The following is a 10,681-nucleotide window of genomic DNA, read 5'->3' as shown; positions in this document are numbered from 1 at the left end:
TTCATGATATAACATGCTTTTCCAATAATGAATATGGCTCTGCCAGTAAGGATTAGAATATGGCTTTGTTCCAAGACCCATGCCCAGAGGGGTATTCAGTTGTACTCTGCTCAGCGGTAGAAAAAAAAGAATTATCTTTCTACAAGACTCACATTCAGCATATTGCTGCTGTGGGAGAAGGAGAAAGAAAGGGGGAATGCAAGCAAGAGCATGTGAAAACTGTTACAATCCTATGCCAACATAACTGATGTACCTGTACACATCCCCTTAGATTCTCAACCAAGTCCTCTTCAGTTTTTTTCCACCTGCTGGGGGGGAGGTGTGTGCGAGTGTCACATAGAGATGAATTAAATTCATCTTGCTCCTCAGCCAAGGTATTGCAATAGTAATTTCAGTCTTCAGCGGAGAACCAAGGAGCTTTCTTCATACTGGGAGCTAAAAATGTTTAAGTTACTGGTACAGTAAACTGACATAACACACAGCTAAAATCTTTGGTCTGCTAAACACATTAAAATGGGGAAAAGCTATTCTTCAGGCACTCTCAATACATTTGAGCAGCTCTAGTGCAGTCTAGAGAAGGAAATTTAACACAAAAAAGATGCAAAAATTATTTTGAGTTCCTCAGACATTAAAGATGCTTTACCTACTAAAATAAGAGGCAGGAAGGAAGAGTGGAGGAGTTTGACAGGACTCATAAAATGTCTCCAAAATTTAAATATCTCTGTGGTAGGAATCTTACAGTTAGAAACTCACAGAAAATACCCATGACCAGATTTCCAAAGGTAGGAGAATTCTGTGAGCCAGGCTTCAGGTCCTTCTGAAAAAAATAAGCATTGGACCAGAAGGACTTCAGGAGGAGACCTAGGGGACTTACCATATTAGGAACTCATGCTAAAATTGTTCACCCAGCACACCTCTTCCTAGTACTGGTAGATACCTATATATCTCTTTTTTTGATGTGAGAATATATTGGGCATTTCAAGTTTTGTCCTAGAGGGTCTCCAGAAGTGCCTCAGTCCTGGCAATGACAAGCGTTACTGGGGGATGAGGCAATGCAAGACTGTGTCTCAAACCAGTTTTCCTTATGCCAGCCTCATGCAGAGCCAGGCCCTGCCAGTGGTGCCAGAACTCACCAACACAAAAGGGGAAGAAGGGAGGCTACGTTTTTAATATTTCATTGGAGCTGTGAGATACCTGGGTCTAGCAGCTAAACCTGCACCTCGGTCCTTCATGAACACATTAATTACAACACCAGAAGGCTTTCGGCCAAGGTAGAGAAGCTCGTGGAGCTGGCAGAAGGTGCTACCATTTCTCTCAGTTGAAGCTGTTTAACCTTCATTAAATAATTTAATTTACCACTCTCTTCAGCTAATGCCACAACTTTCAGGATAGAGCCAGCTACCTGCTCTGCCTCATGGACACTGGCCAAGTTCCATAAAGAAGGATGCTCTAGAACAGGAGAGGTGAGAGCATCCTCACAGTTTTAAGTGTTCCAGAGAAGAGTTTGGCACTGGTTTTGTGACTGGGGTACTCTCTTAAGTGTCACCATGCTTTAAATATTCTCACTTGGTCTCCTACCTGCCAAGAGAGTGTTTCACCTGCAAGTCTAGACAGCCTCTTTTGTCAGCCATGTGCCAATAGTAATTCCCTCACTCACGAGGTATCCTGGATGTAGGAGAGCAATTTTCCAACATCTTGGTCAAGGTGTCAAAGACAGGGGCAGAGTATAAGCATAATTTCTTCTCCTGAGTGTTTCCCATTGTATTCCTACCCAGTCAGAACTCCATGTGGGCTCAGATCACAGCTGGGATGCCAAAATCCCCCTGAAGCACTCCAGACAGCTGGCATACCCATACTACACTCAATCCCTGCAGATGAATAGATGCCTAAATATCCATCTTGAAAATCTAGCCTGATGAATGCTTGGGACCTTCAAAACTTTTTAGAACACCCTTATTTTCATGTACCACAATAGAAAGAGTCCTGAAAATAGACAGAATCATTTCTTGGTACTGAAGGCTTTAGATCTTTGAAAAAAAAATAAGTGGGTAAAACCTCTTTTTGTAGCAAATATGGACAAAATTCCAATCCTGGTATTATTTAAAGAAGAAAGCCAAATTCAGTTACAGTGCAGGTCAGACAGATGTTCCACCCAAGGAGCCAAAGCATTACTAACTATTATATTTGTGTTTTATTACTGATGCTCAGAACCACAGTCATGGGCCGGGACCCCACTGTAATGGATGATATATCAAAACAGAATTAATACCAATTTGCTCTAACAGACAAACCATCTATACATTTTTAACCAATAAAAAAAACACAAACAAATAAACAAATAAAAAAACCAAAACACAAAAATACCCCAACACAACCAAACCCAAAAGGAATGTATACAATATAAGGATGTAAAACAGGTTTGCCAAGAAAACAGACATATGCATTTCTAACAACCAACAATGTCCCTTTCCTTCTTGGAAATGAAGAATGTCAAGAGAGCCCTCTTTTTCTCTTGCTTTGGCATTTTTTTGTGTTGGTGATTTCCAAAGATTCAGACTGGCCCCATACCTAGAATAACAATTTTGGGCAATGTAAAAGTTGATTATAAAATTACTTGAATGAAACACTGCATCTCTTGTTTGCAAATATAATTAAACAGTACATAAAAATCTGCTAGTAACTCTTAAAACATTATTATGATTAAACCAAAGTGTTTGAATCTGTAGACAAGTTCTATTAGACACACACACTAACTTATTATATCGATGACCAGGACCTAGGAACTGGCCAAAACATACCATAAAATTGGAGATGTCCTAGAAGCCAAATGAGAAAACTACTTTCTTGCCTTCTTTCAATCTCAAATAAATAGCAGGGTACTGTGTGTGCTGAAAGGGAATCGTTTATGTTGGACTAAAACAGAAAAGGAAAAAAAAGATGCAAAGGCCAGACTAAAAGTAGGCTGGATGCCTGGAAATAAATATGAATATATTAGAAAAATATTTCAAACTAAGGATGTGAAAAATGGAAAGCCCAAACCAAAACTAGGGAAGAAACTTAATATAATTCAGTTTTAAGAATAAGAAATGGTAGAGTACCAATCTCAAGCAGGGCAAAACTGATTGTAAGATCTGGAAAAACAGGGGAAATTTCTACTCCTTACCTACTCTGATGTGAATCTTGAAAGAGTCCTTTGTTTTCTCCAGATTTGCTCTGCAATTAGTCCATAATCTTTTGCCTACAACTCCTGCAAATTCAGGGTGATAGTGCAACCTCCTTGTGGAAGCACAGCAATTCTCTGTCAATTGACTTGCAGGATTGTAGGTTTTATCTGTCTGAAATGAGGCAGAATCTAAGCCCACAAACATATTCCTTCACCATCATCAAAGGTTTTCATTGCCAACAGCAGAAGGTTTTCACACTTTAGCCAGAGGAATACTCTTGTCTGTCTGGGTATGCCAGACAGAGTCACACAGTCATAGAATAGTCTGAGTTGGAGGGGACCCACAAGGATCATCGAGTCCAACTGTTACCACCACTGTCCATGGCAAAAGCAGAGGGAGCAAGATGACACCATGACAACATGTACCAGAGGGTTATTAATAAAAACACTCCTTATTTGCTTCCTACCAGAAAATCCGAGAAGACTTTTTCTTCTAACACTTTCCATATCTTTACCATTGAGAAAATTAAGAAATATGAAACTAAACCTATTAGGTGGCACATGGGCAGATGATGATAAAAGGCTAAATGCTGCTATGACCAAAAAGACAATCTTTCTGATATTGTACCTTTGTATTGCAGTATATACCATAAGATAACTTTTTACCGGTTTTGTTTTTCATGATGAGTAATATCTCCTTTGAGGTTGCAAAATTAAGAACTAGGTCATCATGTTTATTATGACAAACCAGTAGAATAATGGTCTGTCAAATAAAATGGAGTCTGAAAATGTTAGTGACAGAAGGACCAAGAGTCTTTGTTAAAAAAATTATCTGTAAAGGCAAAAATAGAATGACTACATAAAATGATCAAAATCAAGAGCATGGACAAGAAGAACACAGGAAAGCCTAGGGAATAGAAAATGTAGAGAACTGCAAATACTGAACCAAGGAAAAGAAAATTATCTGCAAATGTAAAGGGTAAAAGTGGAGGAACACTGACACAAAAAATATTATAAAGTCTACTCAAAATGTGATGTTTTAAAATATCAAATAATAAAGAGGCTTTTAAGAAAACATGCATTAACAAAACTAAACATAGAATGAGCAAGAAAACTCATCAAATCAGAGGCCAGACAGAGAGAGAGAAATACACAAGTCTGAAGCAATGAATGGTGAGAAAATACATAAGATAGGTTAGCAGAGAGAAAGAAAACAGAATTTTTGTCAAATACTGGAGGACTCGTACTGTATATAGGACAAATTACATGACAGGCAAAAGAGCAATTAGTACAAAATAAGCCTGTCATTTAATCCTAGGACCTGGTTAGAACCCAAACGGATGAGAAATGTGGTTTAAGTGGTTTCTCTAAGATCATCATCCCAGAAGCCCAGCTAAAGAACATAAACAGAAAGATGGTCTCAGTCACGCTTTTTGGAAGCAAAATAGCACAGAAATGGTTTAATTTAATCCCTGAGGGCTGAACACTGATTCTAACTTTGTTTTCAGGTTTCAGCCTACATATAAGAAAACCCCTCTGTTCCATTTGCTGCCCAGAGATTTTGACATTCCAATTCTTAACTTTCTTCCTTTTTTCATAACTAAGAGGATCACTGATCAAACCAAATTCAATAAATGTCAAAGGCATTCTTTCAAGGCCAGTATGTGGTCTCAAAACATCTCAGTTCTTGGCAATGACTAAAAACAAGAAGGTTGGGCCTGAGACAAGATGATTATTATTATTATTTTTAAGGAAAGGTATTCCTATATTCATATGTAGTCATACATTCCATCTAAGACATCCTATTCAGAGGTTGATTCTCATTCCAGTCAGCTATGCATGACTAGCTCCCGTGGGAACCTTGGAGCTTCAGTGTTGTGCTCACTGGAAAACACTCTTCAACAGAGGCATCTGGTATCCCATACAACCAAACAGAGCCATAGCTTTTTACTTTTGAGGGAGATGTTGCCCCAGATCTTCGGGCTACAGAGCATAGGCTCACATTGATAAGGAACACCCCAGACAGAGGACAGAAACGCCTTTCACCAGCTTCTGCTCTGCAGAGCAGTGCTCTGTGAACTCTAACTGTGTTTCATGAAAGCAATTGAAAGTTTTTAATTATAACTAAAAATAAACAGGAAGACCTTATCTGAAAAGACAATCACAAGTAAGTGTGCATGTATGTAAGTGCACCTGTACAGCTGACAATGTAGGATCTCAGTGCAGTTGTGTCACCACACAGCATTAGCAATTTTATAGAGTTAAGAGCTGTTTATAATGAGTTCAGGATCAAGAAAGGCAGAAGAAAAAATTCTTTTCTTTGGGAGATGCATCCTTTTTAGTGGTGGGGTTGGCTTACTGTAGCTGCATACTGCACTTCATGCTGATTTAGGAGTATGTGCAAGACTAGACCAAAACCAATTTTAATGGGACACAGCTGAACTATCCATATAATCTTTCCCAAAACTAAAAAAAAAGGGGGAGCCCTGGTCCTGCAGGCAGACTCTTCTCTACGTCTCAACTAATAAAATTTGATTTTGAAATGTTGGTATCTTGTAAACAAGTCAGTGCGATTAAAGCTGAGCCACATTTTTTGACATTTTCTTATTTCCAGATTTCCATCTCCCATTGCCAGCGTTGCAGTTGTGCACAGTGACTGCTTTCCTGTACATGGGCAACACCAAAAAAAGCCCTTAGTCTGTGCATTTGTTTCTGTAGACTCATAGAGCTATTTTTTTACACATCAGTGACAAATGTAATTTACAAAATGTTTCCCTTTTTTTTTTTTTGCATTATTTATTTCCTAACCCATTGGTGAATCTTATTTGTCCCCACCATATTTGTCCCTAACCCATTGGTGAACCTTATCAGTCCCAACTGAAGCTGATACAAGAAGAGACTAGAAACTGCTCTTACCACACAACATTTTCAATGTTTCTGCATCAACTGTGATTCTTGGCAATCCAGTTCAGCCTTTCCCAGCCTTGGTCAATGAAGTCAGACCTACTACCTTAAAAAAAACAGATTCAATTTCTCCTCACTTACGTTAGGTGGGCTTTTCAATGTCATCTTAAGAGAAGGAGATGCCTCCAGGTGGTCTGTGAGAAACAGCTTAAATTTATTTCCCCTGCCATTGATAACATCTGAAGTGTGCCTCATACTCCCTGAAGAGAAGATGAAGTACTGCTTGGGAACTTGGGATCCCAAGGGTATATATATTTTGCATTTCTCTAGTTCACAAAATACCTTAGGACTAGAGACAATGGTTAGGTTTTCTGCATAAGTATGGGAAGCAGGGGTCAATACCTTTGTCACTTCCATCTGCTTTCCTAGAAAAGTAGGAGGAAGATGGTTGGTATTTCCATGTTTTAAGTTCATGTTTTAAGACTTTTAACATCTCAGTAGGTGTACTACGACAGTTGACAGTCATTGCAACAGATAGGAAAAAAACAAACAAACAAACAAACAAAACCCTACAAAGTGTTCTTCTCTGTGTATATTCAACTTGCATGTGCTGTGTGTATGTCTGTCTGTCTGTCTGCTCAGGGGTCCAGCAGCCCATTCTCCCCCAGTTCACTAGGTTTGAAGCTGTTGGATAATCTCAATGAAATCTGACAGGCAGCTGGAGCTCTTTCTCAAGTGCTTCAACAATATATAGACTGCTCCCTGGACCATGTTGTACAGGGTAACTCACATCCGCTCTCGCTACAGGGCATGGTCCTTGAGTGCACCGCCACCCTTCTACATTTTGATTTCTCCTACCCTCTTTGTGCTGGGCTGCACTGGAGTCTGGTAATAAATAGAGGATTTTTCCAGCTTCCCCGGAAATGGGTGTAAGGATGCATTGCTGCCCCTTGGAAGGCAAAAGGCTGCAAGTCATCGCACATCCTTCTGTACCAGGGCACTCAGCTCTCCCAGCTCCAGATCACCTGATTTGGAGTCTATTCCTGCCACCAGCTTCCCCTTACTCTCACCTGTGGTCTCTGTCACTGTAAAATATTAACATGTATTCATTTCTCCTTCCTTTCTAAGAAGCACACAAAAAAGTGAGTCTTGCCTTAGTATTTTTTAATTCTGCTGGGATTGTTACAGATCACAGCAGATCAATATCATGTTGTTGTAGGAACAAACTTTCAGTGGTATTTAAAAAGAAATGTTCACTCTCCCAGCAAAACCTGTATTTTTATCAAGTATGGAACATTTGGGAGCTATGCTAACTTTGACAGCTCACAATGGGAGACAATAAAAATTTTTTTTTTTTTCTAAAGAGTAAACCAAATTTACTTTATTACAGCAAAATTTTGCCTTTCAATGGTTTTTCCATTATTTCATTTTAAGATGATAATTTTAGCATCATATTTCTATATATATTCCGTTAGTTATATTGCAGTTTTGACATTATCCAAGTGAAATAACACAGTGGCTCTAAACATAACATTTTCTGGAACAATAGGTCTATAACTCACATTTTCTTTATAAGCTACATTCTGTAGATTTCAGGAAATAATCCAGTTTGTAGTCTGGAACTGAAACAAAAAAAGTTAAAAAAGAAATTACATTCAAGCCAAATGAAAACATAAACTAACACTACAAAAATAAATTAAAAATGAGGTAAGTTACTAGCAGAAACAAAGGTTTTCCTTTTATTTTAAGGATGTTAATGCCTCTACTCTTAAATATTTTATTAGCCATTGATTTGCCGTATTCAGCCTACCATCATAAATGTTTTCTGTCCATAAGAAACATCATTTTTTGGTGGACATAATGAGAAAAGACCTTCCTGGCTCAGACTCTCTTCTACAGAAGAGAATTTGCCCAGTGCCTCCCTTGCCAGGTAAGACTTCTGGTCTTTGGTGATGCCCAAGCCTAGGTTAGAATGGCCCCGCTTCTTTTTTTTTTTTTTTCTCAAGTTGAAACTTGTATGGGAGCACTGAGCAGCATCGGTGTCATGTAAACTCGGGCCTACCATCACGGTCATTGCCATCACCATCCTTGGTCAGAAAAGCCATAACGACATAACTTGAAATGGCAGATTTTGTGAGTGGGGACACAATGGGCAGTTTTCTACCATCAGATCCTGTGAAAAAGGAGGTTTATGAGCTTCCCAGGTTTGCACGTTACCAGAAATCCTTTGGTCTCTATAGTGTCAACATGGCAGCTTGATCTAGTTATTGATGTTGTTCTGACCAGCAGAAGAATGGAACTGGCCTAAAATTAAGTTCTTGAGGAAAAAATGAAAAGCAGAGGCAGAAATTAAAATTTAAAAGGTTTGTCCTCACAGGATGATGTTGCAAATACAACAAAACCGAGTAATTCCTTGGGCATTAATGATAAAAAAACCCAGTTTCCCGTGTTTTCTTGTCTCAGGACTAAATTTTCTGGTGTTCCTTAAATTCTAAATGCCTCATCAAAATACTTTACAGTTTAGGAGAGCTGCAATGTTACTTTCTTCTGTGGATCTCTGGTGTCTAACAAGCACAAGTTGACAAGAATGTCAAGAGGTTTTACTCTCTCCACCACCTCATTGCTTATCTTTAGGGAGATCACAGGAACTTTTTGGAGTTTACATTACATTTTGTGAAACTAGTTAGGGAACTAGGTTAAAAACAGCATCAGATGTCAAAAGCCCTAATTCTGTCCATTTCTCTGTTACTATTGCTTCTTAGGCTGCAACATAATACTAAGCACAAAGAACAAGCTTGAACAACATCTGTCTGATTCAGAGAGTCCTTCTCTTCATGGATATATTTTGATGTTCTACTTTCTGGATTTTCTTGTTCAGATTCTGTGCTTTATACAAGATACATCATCCTTCTTCGCTTGACCTGAATGGCACCTTGATTACATGAACACTTATTTTTTTCCAGAATGATAATAGGTATGGAATTAGGTCTGAGCCAATGACTGCTTTGGAAATACCAGCATTAGAAATGTTTTATTTCTCAAATATTTTACCATTTTGAAATGTGATGATAGCATTACATTAGAATATTAATTAATTACTGAAGTTTTCCTCATCAGTTAATTTTTCTAAAGACATTATTTTCAGATGGACCTGTTGCTGCTCTAGGAGACTGTGGACAGAACAAAATAAGAGCACCTTTTCAAAGAAAAATGCTGTGGTTTCAATAAATTTTAACATTACTAACCAAAGAAGCATTTGACTGCAGAAACTACTCTAGGCTGGTCACACCCCTAATCTGGTTTGGGAAAAAAAATCTAGGAAGCTCTTTATTTTCATCTATTTTTCTAAGTGAAAGCTGCAACATTGACTTCATAAGATTTAAAACTTGCTGTGGTGTGAGCCATAAAACTTTCTGTAACTAGTTATAGTGTTATTTCTGTCTGAAACACCACCAAAAATAACTAGTATAAACTCATTATTTTTTAAAAAAACAAACATTTTTGTAGAAACTCAGAATACATTCATTTTTGCATAGACTTGTAATATCAGTTGAAAAGCAGTGCTAAAAATTAAACGTCCTTTAAAAATATATGCCTTGTTCCTATGAAGGATTTGATGAATCTATGTAGCAAGCCAGTTTGGATTTTTTCAAAGAATAGAATTCTAATTGTTATTATTCATATAGCAATAGCATTTAAATACTTCAGTGATTTTCACACCTCAAGGTGTTAAGTAATGTGCAAGTGAGACAGACACTGCTCCAAAGCATTTCTGTTCAAGATGAACAAGCAGCACAAAGGGTAGGTGATGGGAAAAACAGAAGATGCAGAGCAAGGAGTGACCTAACAAGACATGCAAATGAAACAAGATGGAATTACTGCAATGTCTTCCCCAAGTAGATGAATTGTCAGTGTGGTGATGACACAATAGCAAGACTGAAATTCTAGCCCAGCAAAATTAGTGGTAGAATTTCTCGACAGCTTCAGAATTAAGAATTTTTAGAATTTTAGAATTAAAATCTCTTGTAAGACTCAGCCGGGAGTAATGTGTTCAGCTTTGGGGTCCTCCCAGCATGACAGACATGGACCTGCTTGTGCAGGTCCAGAGGAGGGATGTGAAAACCATCAGGGAGTTGGAGCACCTCTCCTATGAGGACAGGCTGAGAGAGCTGGGCTTATCCAGTGTGGAGAAGAGAAGGCTCTGGAAAGGCCTTATAGCAGCCTTCCAGTACTTAGATGGAACTTAACAAGAAAGATGGGAAGGTATTCTTTATCAGGGAGTATAGTGATAGGACAAGGGGTAACAGTTTTAAACTGAAAGAGGGTCAGTTGAGATTAGATTATTAGGAAGAAATTTCTTACTTTGAGGGTAGTGAGACAGTGGAACAGGTTGCCCAGAGAAGTGGGGGATGCCCCTGGAAGTGCTCAGCTCCAGATTGGATGGCACCTTGAGCAACCTGGTCTACTGGAAGGTCTCCCTGACAATGGCAAGGGGTTTGGAACTAGATGATCTTCATGTTCCTTTCCAACCCAAACCATTCTATGATTGTAAAAGGAATTTGAAGGCTCTGACACTTTATATACCAAAGTCATCATCAAAGTTCCTATTGGCTG

Source organism: Corapipo altera, unplaced genomic scaffold (genome assembly GCF_003945725.1).
Source record: "Corapipo altera isolate COAL_440 unplaced genomic scaffold, ASM394572v1 2, whole genome shotgun sequence".
In the NCBI taxonomy this organism is placed as follows: Eukaryota; Metazoa; Chordata; class Aves; order Passeriformes; family Pipridae; genus Corapipo; species Corapipo altera.
This window is presented reverse-complemented; position numbering follows the sequence as displayed.